Here is a 14,161-nt window from a genome sequence, read left to right as displayed (position 1 = left end):
TTCCCGTCTAACGACGAACGCTTTTTGCTTAGGTAGTTCGAAAATCGATGATGAAATCATGACAAGTGAACTCCTAAATTCTAAGGAAATTTACCCAAAATAATAAAATCGATCCAGTAGGATGTTTAAAATGCTTAGTTCTTTAGAGTATTTTGAAGACCTACATACCTAATAGTTAGCAGGTTACGGGCACAAACACAATCCGAGCATTCCGCGCTTTAGATATAGATTTCATGAGTATGTATTTCAATTTTATTTCATTGCTATCTAGTTTCGCATGCTTTGCTAATAGGGATTACACGTTACCGTATAAGTTTTTGTTTGTTGATACCATTTTTATAAAAAAAATTTATTCCTTACCTACTTATTATTTAATCCTGGAACTACAAATAGTTTCATTAAGTATAACAAATTTAGCTAACTTATGGGGCATATAGCGCCAATAGCTATAAAATTTTGGATCCTTGGGTTAACGGCTGCCAAAAAAATTGCGTAGATACAAGCACAATTGAATTCGCTGTAATCTCAGAGGTCGCGTATCGTGCGCCTGAGCGCGCCGGCAGCTGCGCCCGCGCCACAATAGACCCTTGCAGGTTGGTGCATTCCCGAGACGGTCTCACTTTCAAATAAATTCGCCTTTCGGCGGCGGCGCGAATCAGCTGAGCAAAACTCCACAGCAAATCTAAAGCCAGGAATTACTTCGTTCTCCAAAATTTACGCGTATTGGATTTTTTTTTATTGCAAAGGGAAACAAAGCATATAATCACACATACATTTTAACAAATTGAGTTAACACAACAGCCAGAACAGTTTCCACTCATAGGTAACATAATTATTGATCTGAGAGAAACAAAACATGCAGTACGTGCACATTAGTAAATTAACAAGGCAATTACAAACTAATAAGGAATAGATACATATGTAATATTTAATTAATGAATTTAACTAATTAAGTATTATCATCAGTCATAAGTTTTTAATTTAATCAATTGGAAAGAATCCTTTACGAGTATACGTAGGTCATATTGCATGTACTGTAACTCGGTATTTATTCTTGTTATTTTATACTTACCCCGAAACTTAAACTACCCTACCTACCTACGAATTCAAATAAGCTATTTCCTACTTATTAAAAATAAAATCAGTTCTTTCTCGGCCCCATAGAAAAAGACCCCTATTCACAACTACTAGCAAAGCAACTAGCCAAAGATTGCGCAAGTCAAGCAGGCGTGGTATAAAGTTACTCTTGTGGAAACAGCTGTAGGAAAGCTCCCCTTTACCTGGCCATCCATGTACGCACGTGTTATATGTATGTGCTCTTGCGTCTTGAGTAAATACTCCGTAAGTGTATTTATTGTCCATAACATCCGGAGGTCGGCGTATGCTCGTGACGATTTTTGTACCGGTTCATATTATTTGCATAATGTTTTGTAATGGTAAACCATTTTATTGAAACATTTTTACATTTAAATATAGCACTACGCGTCATAATGCAAATAGAATAGTTTATTATGCTGACATCAAATAATTTATGAAATCAGAAACACATTAGTAGTAGTGATACCTTGTAGTGATAAAAAAGTTGTAGGTACAATAAATAAAAACAATTTTTTATTGGTTGTGTGTGCTTAAGACAAAAGTGGATGACCGCGCGAAACTATATTTCCATACAAGTCACCGTTTCCCGTTCTGGATATTAACATTACAGAATAGCTATTTATGCAACAAGTGCGAAAATCATCTTTACGCACGTGTATCATACAATGTTTTACTATGCATTGTGCGAGTAAATAAAAAAACATATCACGGCAAACAAGTTTAATTATTAAAAGGAGTGTTTTAAATCGACACGAGTTGCAAATTACCTATTCGCACGTGTATCGTACAACGTTTTACAGTACATATGGCCCTTTAAACTTTCGACATATACACGGAAAGTGCTCTTTTCCGCACTAGTGCGAGAAAGTGTGTACTGTAAAAAAAAATTGTAACAAAAAGCACTAGTGCGGAAAAGTAGTACTTTCCGCATGATATGGCTCCGTAGGAAACGCACTTTTCGAGCACATGCATTGTAAAATATTTTTTTCATTTCTCACGCTCTGAAAGAGGGTCATTGTTGTTCTAAAAGGTGTGCAGAAAATGCTCTAGTGAGCATTTTACGTTCGAAGTACAATTTTTAAATTTTTTTTACGTTATCAATTGAATTTTGAGTTTAAATAAATTTGTTGTACTATTTCCATTCTGATATTTGACTCTCCATTCCATAAACAACGATACTTTTGCCTAAATTATTAATTGAAAGTACCCTCAAGAATTACGATATTCCATATTTTAAGATAAACGTTATCGATTTTTTTGAGATTGAGTTATGCGTATCTCTTTCAACTCAAGTTAAGATAATTAAACTATTTTTATGAAGCAGAAACGGCTGCGTGCGTTACTGCAAATTTATAAATTAAAGGAAAAATGGTTTTCCAATGGTCGCAGGTTCGAGTCCTGCCGGAGGTGTAACTTTTTCCATTTTTCCTTTAATCTAAAAACTTTAAGATAATTATGCGTAACTCCTCGCAGTTTTCTTTACCGTGTTCGGATATTTATTATCTCAAGTTATCATAGTTTCGCGTAACCACACGCAGGTAGAGTAAGGCCTGAGATAAACTTGTAAGTTTTACTTACGTAAGTAGTAGTATAGCTGTGTCCCTACTAACGTAATTAAAACTTGCAAGTGTATTTCAGGCCTAAGGCGATAGGCCCGACTCGCGGCGAAGCGGGCCGAACAGTCGTTTAATAGAGTTAGACCAAGAAAAGTGCAACGATTTTGATAGCATACGCAGTGCACTGTGTTATTTATCTATACATATAATAAAGCGGAAACTTTAAGATAATTATGCGTAACTCCTCGCAGTTTTCTTTACCGTGTTCGGATATTTATTATCTCAAGTTATCATAGTTTCGCGTAACCACACGCAGGTAGAGTAAGGCCTGAGATAAACTTGTAAGTTTTACTTACGTAAGTAGAGACAAAGCTATTTGTTAGAATGAGATAACGATATTCATATCTCATTCTGTAGTATAGCTGTGTCCCTACTAACGTAATTAAAACTTGCAAGTGTATTTCAGGCCTAAGGCGATAGGCCCGACTCGCGGCGAAGCGGGCCGAACAGTCGTTTAATAGAGTTAGACCAAGAAAAGTGCAACGATTTTGATAGCATACGCAGTGCACTGTGTTATTTATCTATACATATAATAAAGCGGAAGAGGGTCGAAAGTCTGTACATGGAAGATATTCGAAAAAAAATTGGCTAGGGATACTTAGAATCGATAACAGAACACGTTCCAACAGTTTTTAGAATTTTTGTCTGTTTATCTGTTTGTCTGTTTATCTGTTTATCTGTTTGTCTGTTTATTTGACCGCGCATCAAATGAAAACGGCTGAACGGATTTTGATGCAAACTTTACTAATCTGTCGAAAAAATCCACGGCCAGGTTATAGGCTATAAAAATTTGAGAAATTTTACCCCTAAGGGAGTTAAAAAGGGGATGAAAGTTTGTATGGGGTTCAAGATTTATTTTAAGCTAGCAATTTGAAACTTCGTAAAAAGATATATTATTGAATTACAAGAAAACTAATTTCAGCGTTTTTGAAAAATTCATTCAAAAGTTTTTTCAACCTCTTTTTCACCTCCTATGGAGATCAAATTTTTTTTCGAGTGCGTTACTTGAATCTTTGTATATGGGCATATTATTATAATACAGGAAAAGTGATTTCAGCGTTCAAAGTTTGAATGTCCCGTGTACGTTTGTGTTTTTGGAATTTTTGATTACTTATTATAAAAGTTAGAAGCATTAAAGAATTTACATGAAATCTGTTTCTCGCTCCTAATTTTTACAATAATCAAAAAATCTAAAAAAGTCAAACGTAGAAAACGTAGCGTTTCGCTATGGTAAATATACCTACATAAAATTATGTACCTAAAAATATTGTCATAGTGATAGAGGAAAATGGAGACTGCGTTTGTATGGAGAAGCGGCCGTGCCCTTTCCTCTTAATAATGGCCACGAAGGTGGGTACTTTAAAAAAAAAAAAAACATTTTTCTATGTCGTTTACGGAATAATTGTCAAACGATTTGGGACTTATACGCGTTACTATGCCTTCCCGAAAAAAATCGAATTTTTCGCGAAAGCCTCGCAACGCATTGAGGTTACAAGGGGCACGGTTTCAGGAGTCTGAGAAAGACCACGGTGAGAGACTCAGTGGCGCTCTAGCCAGGTAGGTCGCTTCGCTTTCGGCTGAAACGGCAAGCCAGCGCGAGTCTCGATTGTGATCCCAAATACATCGTACGAAATACATATGTAGGCGTAGATCCTGACGGAGTGTGGCGCCGGAGAAGCCGTGTTCATCCCGCGCATTCCCCTCATCCCAAGCAACTTCCCGTTCCGCTTCAACCGCCTACAGGTCTCCGTGAGCGTCTGCTTCGCCATGACACAGACCGAATTCCACGCAGGCGAAGCCCGAATAACACTTGCACTGCGTGTTCTATCAAAATCGTTGCAGACTTGTCTTAGTTGTCTTAGTCTAACTCTAGCAATAAAATTAAAAGTTACAATGTAGGTAATAGAAAATCACTAAAAACATTTTCATGTAAAATGTTGCCAAGACGAAACCATAGCTCACACTCAAAAAGTTATCAGATCTCTTGTAGAGCCAAGGTTATAACTCTACAAACCCTAACTTCACAAACTCTAACAACTTTGCCTCCTTGTAAATCAAATCACAATTAGGATTTGATGTAAATATGTACCTATATTAACAACAGCTATCCCCCTTCGTATTTGAAAGAAGAAAGAAAATAAATTTATTCAGGACGCTTACAGTATTGCTTAAATGTAATACACTTTTATTAATATAAAACATAAACGTCACTGAAAAGGTCTCCCCTCAGCTTGATCAGGTATCTTGACGCTGGTCTTCCGTGGAGACCAGTCCTGTCCAAGCGATCGCGTCAGCACGTAAACTTAACTAACATTGGTTAAACTCAATTGAGATCAGAACAGATATTTCAAATAAATATTAGGTATCTATTTCAATTTGACTTATTAAGTATATATTAATATATGGCTTTAATAACATATTTGTAAGACTTATTAGAGTTGACTGAAAATTACTTAGACAAAACTAAAAGTAAAGGTTGGCACTTACAAGTGATACTTTTTGTATTCTACTTTGAAAGACAAAATGGAATACAAAATGGAATGTTGAATATTTAGATTTTATTGACAAGAATCAGGAGTTTTTAAAAAATTGCATGGAATTTGATTTTCACTCCTTATTCCTATAATAATAAAAAAACGAAAAAAGTAACGTATGGGCTATGGTTTTCATAATGTCAATATCCACAGAGGAAATTAGGGACTACGTAGACCGGGCTCTCAGTGAAGTTCCGTTTGCAATAATTGCGGACCGCAGCGCAGTTTGACTTCTGATCCTTGTAGTGGGAAAGGTGAGATTTTTTCGATAGCGAATGTTTGAAATTGTAGGGGAGAAATTCAATGGGCTAGTGGGGGTAACGGCACCACTTTTCAGCCCGGCAACATCGGGTTTCTAGGAGCCTAGGAACCCCAGTACAAGGATCAGAAGTCAAACTGCGGTCCGCAATTTTTGCAAACGAATATCTCATTGGAGCCTATGGAGAAGCGGTCGTCCACAGCACTATCCTCATAACTAAAGCTTTAAATGAGGAATTTTTGTATAACTGGTTCCGGTCCTTCGCTGTCACTATATTAGGGTTGGTTTTTAGTTTGTAAGCGTTAGGATATCGAATAAACACACCTGCCAAAGACTTCCGATTCTTTATTGACTATGCAATACGATCAGTGTAATGTGCGCGGTCCGTGTTTCGTTTGGAACTTTCCATACAATAAATCAAGCGTTCTGATTCCGATGTACATATATAATATGTATTAGGTATTTATACAGATAATCGTTATACCCCGTTTATGTTTAATTATAATATTATACAACTTTAAACCAGTACTCTGCTTGTTTGCTGAGGTAATCATTGTGTCAGATGAAAACCAAACTGGTCTCCATTGAGAGTCAAAATAAGCGATCGGAAGCCGAGGGCAGGTGGGACAACCGCTTCCCATGATAATGGTAAGCAGCACCAAAATACGTTACTCGGTGAACGTACTGGATACTAGTGGATACATTCATAAAAATATGCTCAATATATCAAGCAGTAAGAAATATTCATTAGTCACGAGTTAAAACTCCTAACGTGAGAATGATCAATATTATTATTACAATATTGAATCTAGAAATCATATTTAAAAATAGGAGAATTTTGTGCTATGGACTAAGTAATAAATTAAAGGGTATAATGCAATGAATCAGCTTTTGACATAGCCATATCCCATAAATGGTGCATTAAGTATTTCAAAACTTTGTTTGCGATTGCGTTAAATCGATTTCCTTAGTAACATGAGACTTGACCAAAGATGTAAAAAAATGTTATAATGTACATCTACACCTAAGCAGCTCGAACAAGCCTACTTTCGTCACTCCCTGGAGTGACGAAAGTGCGACTTTCCTTACTCCAGGGCCAGGGAGTGACGAAAGCGCGACTTTCCTCACTCCAGGGAGCGAAACAAAGTAGCTTTTTAATTTAGTGAAGGCCATCAACTGCCAGTTCACACTTCAGGGTCTATTACAAATTCGAAATACATTTTAACATTTTTAACCTTTAATATGTTCTCACTACTGAGGTGAAAAATTATATGTGCAACACGAGAGCATAATTTTTTTTTGTTCTCGTGTTTTACTCGCTACGCTCAAGATTCTAACTTAATCACTCGCTTCGCTCGTGATTCAATTGTAGTCTCTTTCGCTTTCTCGGGACTCCAAATCAACACTCGCAAGAAAAACCAACTTTCCTCTCTTGTTGCACAAATAACTATTCCGCACTTTTATCGTAATGTATTATGAGATTATGACACAAACTGTGAACTTTGACTAAGTTGGAGTAGGTATCATTCTTAAAACATATTGTCGGTGATATTATTACTCGATTTCAGTCTTCAGGGTTCAATGAACTTCCTTCAATTAACCCTTTTATTAGACAGGAAATGTATGCCTCTTTTGGACGTTCATTCAATATTCTCCTGCTCTTATTGTGGAATGACGAGCGTTAAGATTTTTAAGAACATCATAATTCATCGGTTGTAGGGTAAAATCGATCATACGCTTTAATAATAGCCTGGACGATGCGCGCTGTGCTATTAGAATATTTATGCGGTACCTATTAGAATCCAGTAGATTAAAAATAATCCAATAAGAATATGCCGACATAAGTATACACGGGAACAAGTTACTCTTATGTCAACGCCAGTCGTTATATTTCAACTTGTTACTAATAGTACAACACCTACGCCATAAAATAGATAAGTTTGCACTTACGACAGATTGCGTACATTACATGACTTGAGATATTGTCGGAGTCTCGACATCTAAATCATGCGAACTAATTACACTAGCGCCCCTCCTTATCTAATCTGGTCTGAAAACGAGCCGATGTGAATGCCGGCGCACATGTGGCCGCGCAGCACCGCACGTGTTCATTCACGTCTCAGGAGGGCCCAGGGCCCTTAATCCAATTGCTTACTGCGCAGATTGCCTCAGGTAAACCAGTGTAAATGCATCTCTAGGTGCACCGATAGCTATGTATAATCAGAAATCCCCTTGTACCAGTTATTCCGTGTGAAACGCTCAGTAGACGATTAGAATACCAGGCCCAGGGCCAGGAGATAGCAAGGAGCAAAGTAAAGGTAAACAGTCAACAGTGTTCATGTGTGTCAATCCCTTGATAAATTCTACAATGAAAACCCTTATACCGCTGATACTTAATCGTGAATTTACATTACCTAGTTATGGGAATATGGATTGTTACCCTCTTTATGCCGCCGTATGCCTACACAAAGAAGAGAAAAAATTATTGTAATCTGTATTTGTTCTGTTTGCACAACGAAGTTTAAAAAAATTCTTACACAATTTCGTTTTGAATCTGTTTAAGCTTACCTACCTACATTTTGAACAAAATCAATGATTTTAAGGCAGGTAAGGTTGATATATCATACTTAATTCAGTCGACCTAACTAGCATGCTAAAAATTAGTTCTTAGTTAGTCATTCGGTTCGGGGTAATTGAGCGTAGTACTGAGCGAGCGCACCGCGTGTATCTCTGAAACGAGGTTTGGGACGTAGGGGCCAACTATGAGCTGATTGGAGGCACGGGAGGGGTGAGAGTTGCGTCACTAGTGTCACTACGCTAAACCACGATATGATAAAATGTTTTTGTGAAAATTCAAGTTTGCTGGTTCATTCGAAACTTTTTAGCGTTTTGGAAAACTGTGTTACGTGACAAATTGTTACATCAAAACTGTGTCTATTTCTAGGGTTCCGTACTTCTAAAGGAAAAAACGGAACCCATATAGGACGTGTGTGCATGCGCACACTTACCCGTACCAAAGATCGTACCACCGTACGCAGTAGGTACGTACCTACTATATGAAAAACTAGCTGTGCCCGCGGCTTCGCCTGCGTGGAAATCGGTCTGTGTCAGTAAGCTAGAGCACTGTAGTCCAGATAAAATATTTTACAATTAGGTACCACTAAATAAAACTACACTCCAAAATAAATATTTTTTTGCCCTTATTCAAATTTTTGACGTGATTTAAACGACAGAGAGTAGTAGGTGTATATCGAACGATACAGTACCATTCTTGTATTTTTACGTCCTTGACTGTACCTATCCAAATCATGTCCATGGCAAATATCATCCAAATCGGTCCTCCAGTCAAATCAGTCTAAGCATGACGCCGGCGGCGCGCAGCGTCTGCCCCTACGACTTGTTGATGGTCATGGCGAAGCAGACGCTCATAGGCGCTCGAAGCGCGCCACACTCCGTCAGGATTTGCGTATGTATTGCGTGCGATGTCTTTGGGATCACAATCGAGACTCGCGCTGGCTTGCCGTTTCAGCCGAAAGCGAAGCGACCTGCCTGGCTAGAGCTCCACTGAGTCTCTCACCGTGGTCTTTCTCAGACTCCTGAGACCGTGCCCCTTGTAACCTCAATGCGTTGCGAGACTTTCGCGAAAGATTCGGTTTTTTTCGGGAAGGCATGGTAACGCGTATAAGTCCCAAATCGTTTGACAATTACTCCGCAAACGACATAGAATTTTTTTTTTTTTTTTAAAGTACCACCTCCATACAAACGCAGTCTCTATTTTCCTCTATCATTATGCAAATATTTTTAGGTACATAATTTGATGTATATTTACCATAGCTAAACGCTACGTATTCTACGTTTGACTTTTTTAGATTTTTTGATTATTGTAAAAATTAGGAGCCAAAAACTAATTTCAGGCAAAAAAAATTATGCTTCTAACTTTTATAATACGTAATTAAAAATTCCAAAAACACAAACGTACACGGGACATAGCTGTGATTGATACACAACTAATTGTGTCAAAATATTTTGAATAATGTTAATATCAAGAGAGGAAAATGAGGACTTACAGTCGAAAAGGTGATTTCGCGCGGGTCCTCCACTTTCGTCTTAAGTGCTTAAAGGATGCGATACGTATGAATATGGATGCGATATAATTACGATTAGGTATTTGGCAGAATGAATCTTGGTGTTCCTAAGATGTATTTAAGTAGTGGAGCTACCCAGATTTTTGATGTAAGGAGGTGGATATGTTTAAGATTAGGTTCTAAGTCGTTTAGTATTATTTTCAACTAAATCAAAAGACCTATACGTAGATTTCATGTAAATCAGTTCAGGCGGTTATTGATTCCCCCTACAATATTACACCTTCCTTTTCAGTTTTAAGGTTTTTTTTTTGGATAAAAACTACCCTATGTTCTTCTACGGAACTCTATACCAAATTTATCTAAATCGGTTCAGCGGTTATTGAATCCCATACAAATTTCCACCTCCCTTTTCACACCCTTAAGGGATGATGTTTAGATTAAAACTATCCTATGCTAACTATATTTAAACCAAATTGGTTCAGCGGTTTAAGCGTGAAGAGAAATTAAAAAAAGTATTATTTTTTCATATTTTTTGTGTTTTCACTCCGGGATGGTGTCATTTTGATATCATAAATGAATTCGGCATACCCGATTTATACACAAACGATACCTAACTTGGCCTAGTAGCTTAAATGATATAGTTATCAAGATAAAGTTTTTAATCCCTTTTTCACCACCTTGGGGGATGAATTTTTAAAAACGCTGAAAGTAATTTTCTTGCTTTTTAATATAATACCTTTTTGCAAAGTTTCAAGTTCCTAGCTTAAAATAAAATTTGCACGCCAAGACAAACTTTCATCCCCTCTTCAACCCCCTGAGGCGTTAAATTTCCAAAAACGTCGAAATTATTTTTTTGTAATCGTCTATTATACCTTTCTAAGAAGTTTCAAAGCATTTGTAATGGATTCAAACTTTCAACCCCCTTTTAACCCCGTTAGGGGACGAATTCTTGATAACGCTGAAATCACTTTTCCTGTAATAATATGCCCATATCCAAAGTTTCAAGTAACGCACTCAAAAAAAATTTGATCTCCATGCAAACTTTCAACCTCTTTTTCACCTACTTAGGGGATGAATTTTCAAAAACGCTGAAATTAGTTTTCTTGTACTTCAATAATATATCTTATTACGAAGTTTCAAATTGCTAGCTTATAATAAATCTTGAACCCCATACAAACTTTCATCCCTTTTTTAACCCCCTTAGGGGTAAAATTTCTCAAATTTTTATAACCTGGCCGTGGCTTTTTTCGACAGATTAGTAAAGTTTGCATCAAAATCCGTTCAGCCGTTTTCATTTGATGCGCGGTCAATTAAACAGACAAACAGATAAACAGACAAATATTCTAAAAACTGTTGGAACGTGTTCTGTTATCGATTCTAAGTATCCCAACTTCCCAAGCCAATTTTTTTTTTAAATATCTTCCAAGTACTGACTTTCGACCCTCTTCCGCTTTATTATATGTACCTATAAGATATGTTCATAATTCATTAAATTCGATTAAATTTACAAAAAACTATAAGAGCTTCCTACTGAAAATCGTGTAGGTAGGCGAGTATAGGGTATTTGACTACTAGTTAAATCAGTTTCTTTTTTCGAACTGTCAAAACAATTTTGCTACTATGGAATTTATGTGACGTCATAATCAAATTACCTACTCTTTATAGTTTTATACGGGTTTAAAAATAGAAATTGTGTTAAAATAAATGCTGTCTACGTTTCTCTATTAATCTTCTGGTGCCTTATGCATGGTGTAAAATAATTTATTTTAAACACAGTCAAATACCCTATTAGAATTTCCGAAAAATTTAAATCGAGCTAAAATATTCTAAGCCACTTTTAGTGCATAAATACGAAAATGAATACAAAAAAAAAGTCATCTACCATTCATTTCATTTAGAAAGTCCAAAAATTTCAGAAAAAGCACTCGCTCATAAAAATAAAGTGCCACTCAATTACAAAGGTAGCTTCCCTAACTGATGCAGGGCGATAGTTCAATTTTTAGTAGAAATGAATAATTTAGGAATAACCCTTTACCTTCAGGACACCTTAAGTATATTAAAACAATTATTTAGTAATTCTCCTCCATTCAACTACTATGGAAAACATACATTATTAACTAAATACCCATGTGACAAAAATAGCTCATGTGATGATATGTATAAGACAGTTTACGTCGCTTTTTGAGACACGCTGTGATGGTAGTGGTAGGTATGTATAGATAGAACTTTAATTTCTATTGATTCCCTTAAAATTATAGCAAATATCTTCCATCGACATGAAAATAAGTAGGTACCTATGTAACAATCTTAATACTGCCTCTCTAAGCGCCACTTGCACTATCCCACTAACCCGGGGTTAACTGGTTAAACCGTTACCCCAGTGTCAAATTGTACTGGTAACCATAGTAACTCCAGGTTTAACCGGTTAACCCCGGGTTAGTGAATGGTGCAAGTGGATCTAAGTAACTATGTATTAACCGCTTGGTCTGCTGACCTAATCCTATCTAATATTAGGTCCTAATAACGTACATAGGTTTGTATTTAGGGTACATTATGCAGGTAACAATTATGTAATTTATACGTTAACAGGGCCAACGGGCAGCATACGAATTAGTAATTGTTTCGTTTTTGTCGGTCATCCCCATCAATATGGCACGTCGCAACAGTCGTTAATTTCATTAAGAGCTTATTAAGTGGGCACGCGACTCTGACAGTTGCGTCCGACACGCGCGCGATCTAATCGAAAAACTTATGGTCCGGAACCCCACGCTCCACTCGCTTTATTTACAAGTTTGGTGCATCTTTTAATGACGATTCGCCTACTATTATATTATGTATTTGTAGAAGTTTGTAAATTTAAATTTTCAAAAGTTGGTGGAAATCAATATCACTTAATCGTATCGTTCACTTGACCTGCCATTTGCAAAATACATACACTACATTTTATTTTACCTTTACAAGCTAACAGCTAAAACACGAGCTCGACTATTGTGCGACCGAGCTTTGACAAAATTCGAAGGTTGCTTGTTGTTGGACGACTAGCGGAAGCAGCTAGACCCCAATTACAAAGAAATACCGCAAATCGATGTACACGTTAGCCGTTTGGCACACGCATACTAGAGGGCAAAACAAAAATTTTGACCCACAGATCCTAAAAAAAAATTCCCGGGGAGGGGGGGGGGGGAGTGGTAAAACATTCGTCATGTCTGTCTGTCTGTCCGTCCGTCCTTATGTCACAGATACTTTTTTCCGAAACTATAAGAACTATACTGTTGAACTTAGTAAGTAGATGCATTCTGTAAACCGCATTAAGATTTTCACACAAAAATAGAAAAAACAACAATAAATTTTGGGGTTCCCCATACATAGAACTGAAAGTCAAAAAAAATTTTTTCATCAAACCCATACGTGTGTGGTATCTATGGATAGGTCTTCAAAAAAGATATTGAGGTTTCTAATATATTTTTTTTCTAAACTGAATAGTTTGCGCGAGAGACATTTCCAAAGTGGTAAAATGTGTGTGTGTGTGTGTGTGGGTGTGTGTGTGTGTGTGTGTGTGTGTGTCCCGTAACTTCTAAAATAAGAGAATGATAAAACTAAAAAAAATATATGATGTATATTACCATGCAAACTTCCACCGAAAATTGGTTTGAACGAGATCTAGTAAGTAGTTTTTTTTAATACGTCATAAATCGTACGCAATTTACCTTTCACTCACGTTTCACATAAAAAATACATTGTTTAAATTGTGTAATATACGGAATTCTCGGTGCGCGAGTCCGACTCGCACTTGGCCGGTTTTTTTGTTTATCAACAGTCCCAATGCCGTGGTTTTTCGCTACCTACCTTATTTCAAAATGGTTCACATTTGTTGTTTACTTTTTGCAATGCAATAACTTATAATTTTGTAATGTATTTAAGGGCTGCTAAATGATGGCTTCGGTGTAGAAAATGTGATAATTTAGGATTGTGCGGCCTGCGGTCAGGGCTCAGGGGCCTCAGGGCACGCAGCGAGCTGATGAGTGCGTCAGGTGGTCGCCGCGCCGCGCCGCGCCCTCGCCCCTCGATCATGATTCATACAAACTAAACTAATTAATAATTGTAATTGCAAACGCATGATATATTGCTGTTGAAGGTTTAGAAAAGCAAATGAGTGTTTTAAACGAAATAAATGAAACAATGTTTGTGCTGGGTGTAAGTTCGATACAATAAGAAAATTATTATTTATTACCATTAACTAAACTTGTTACGGTTCCTTGTGCTTAATATAATTATAGATAACTGCCTGAAGCAATGCTGGTTAAGAATATTTTACAAAACTGTTACTGTTACCAGGATTACGTTCACTACTAGGTGTATTAAATTAGTAAATCGCGTACAAAGTTCCGTTAGTCTCGTTTTATTAAAAATATCCAAAGGGTCTGTGGAAAGCTACGTTTGAACAAACGTATACATTACATACACCATCCCTCGCTTCCGGTCAGTGTGCATCTATTCAGCATCACCCATTATGCCACCCTACACCACTCGAGCTTGGTTTGTTTAGATTCATAAAGCGATTTCGCAAAT

The sequence above is a fragment of the Cydia strobilella genome, chromosome 4 (genome assembly GCF_947568885.1).
Source record: "Cydia strobilella chromosome 4, ilCydStro3.1, whole genome shotgun sequence".
Lineage (NCBI taxonomy): Eukaryota > Metazoa > Arthropoda > Insecta > Lepidoptera > Tortricidae > Cydia > Cydia strobilella.
The sequence above is the reverse complement of the archived record's forward strand: the minus strand, read 5'-3'. Positions refer to the sequence as shown.